At 37.4% G+C, this 2,179-nt stretch overlaps 1 long non-coding RNA gene across 1 annotated transcript; it reads left to right on the forward strand.

Annotated features, from left to right (window-relative positions):
- The first annotated feature begins 811 nt into the window (after nucleotides 1–811).
- On the forward strand, nucleotides 812–1,679 carry LOC104983803. Its single transcript, XR_824680.1, has 3 exons — nucleotides 812–874; nucleotides 1,491–1,519; nucleotides 1,614–1,679. It is a non-coding gene; the product is annotated as an uncharacterized LOC104983803 (long non-coding RNA).
- The last annotated feature ends 500 nt before the right edge of the window (nucleotides 1,680–2,179 follow it).

Genomic DNA, 2,179 nt, shown 5'->3' on the forward strand with positions numbered 1-2,179 from the left:
GTCCCACCACTTCATGGGAAATAGATGGGGGAACAGTGGAAACAGTGTCAGACTTTATTTTTCTGGGCTCCAAAATCACTACAGATGGTGACTGCAGCCATGAAATTAAAAGATGCTTACTCCTTGGAAGGAAAGTTATGACCAACCTGGATTGCATATTGAAAAGCAGAGACATTACTTTGCCAACAAAGGTCCGTCTAGTCAAGGCTATGGTTTTTCCTGTGGTCATGTATGGATGTGAGAGTTGGACTGTGAAGAAGGCTGAGCGCCGAAGAATTGATGCTCTTGAACTGTGGTGTTGGAGAAGACTCTTGAGAGTCCCTTGGACTGCAAGGAGATCCAACCAGTCCATTCTGAAGGAGATCAGCCCTGGGATTTCTTTGGAAGGAATGATGCTAAAGCTGAAACTCCAGTACTTTGGGCCACCTCATGCGAGGAGTTGACTCATTGGAAAAGACTGATGCTGGGAGGGATTGGGGGCAGGAGGAGAAGGGGATGACAGAGGATGAGATGGCTGGATGGCATCACTGACTCGATGGACGTGAGTCTGAATGAACTCCGGGAGTTGGTGATGGACAGGGAGGCCTGGCGTGCTGCGATTCATGGGGTTGCAAAGAGTCAGACACGGCTGAGTGACTGATCTGATCTTATCTGACACTGATTTTGAAGCATGCAAGGTTTTTAATATCTAATAATTGTGTGACAGTTAAATTTATTATTTCCTTTTTGATAATTATATTTCAATATTGAGAACTTATTATACATTATTTTCTAAATGTGTCTTATATACCTTCTTGCATGATTGGATCAAGAAACTTTAAGATGGCTAAACTAGAGGAGCCAAGACATGTAGGCATACCAGTAGCCCACATGGGTATGAAAAAAAGTGAATATTTTTATGAACCATTATTCTACAAGTGTGTATCCCAGCTAATCAGTTCATTACTCTTTCTCTGATGAGAAATGAATTATGCATTCAGTTGAACTGTCATCCCAGCTGTGCACTTCTTAAATGACTGGACAGATTGAAGAACATGATAAATACTTGTAGTATAATGGTGTAAATGATACTGCTGTATTGCATTCAAGATAATGCTGTTGCAGTTTACTACCTACTTTCACATTTATCTCTTTGGGGTCATGATTTGTTCCTCTGATTAAGATCACTTTTCTCCTCATCAGTCATGTTCACATTGGTCTGTGTGTACTTTAATATTTTATTAAGTCATTGAAAACGTAATGTTACTTTTGAAATCTGAACTGCATGTTTTGTTAAACCTTTATTTCTACTTTTTCTTCACTATCTGTAGTGGATTCATAGTCTGTCTTGCTGGTGTCCTAACATCCCCCTGAAAACAAGACACTAAAACCAAATGTATTCACTGCCAAGGCTGAGCATAAGGATTTCTGCTCAGTACTAATTCTGCATGAATGTAGAACTGGCTTTCATATTTACATGTAATTAACTCTATGTCCCTTTTGCCTTTTAGATTCTCCTGAGAAATATCCTAACGTGAAGGTAAAATCATTTATGTTTTTATCTTGAATTATGAACTGTGGATAGTATCAAAGGTACATTATTTATTAACCAACTTGTTTCCAAACCCATTCAGCCTGCAGTCTTAGTGAAAGATTCTGTTCCTAGTAAAACAGTCAGAATGAAGGATTTACAAACATCCACTTCAGGTAAATTTTGCAATACACACGTAACTCTGAAAAGAGGGACACTGAAGTATTTGAAATGCTCAGTCCTCATACTGCTAACTTTGTTTTTGCAAATTTAATTGAAGCATTTGACATACATAAGGCAAATGTTATTATTGGTATCCATGTTTTGAAAAAAAGATAGGTACAAGCATAAGAACAAGAAATTTTTAAAATGTAAACTTGAACTCAATATGTTTCTGTATATGTTTTGATACCCTGAAGTTCTCAGTTTGCAGTCTGTATACTTCTTAGGGATTCTCAGAAATTAATTATTAGATCCTAAGATTTTTCCAGGGTCCAAAAATGCTTATTTGAACTTTGACCTTTACCTAGAGTAAAGCTTCTCTTGCTAATATATCAGTTGTATTTCAGCTTATAATTATTTCATTTTAGTGTTGTTACACAGATGAATGTAGGCCAAACAGATGTTTTGTTTAGCAGACTTTGTGTGTGTGTTGTTTTTGTGGTATCT

Source organism: Bison bison, unplaced genomic scaffold (genome assembly GCF_000754665.1).
Source record: "Bison bison bison isolate TAMUID 2011002044 unplaced genomic scaffold, Bison_UMD1.0 scf7180017845297, whole genome shotgun sequence".
Lineage (NCBI taxonomy): Eukaryota > Metazoa > Chordata > Mammalia > Artiodactyla > Bovidae > Bison > Bison bison.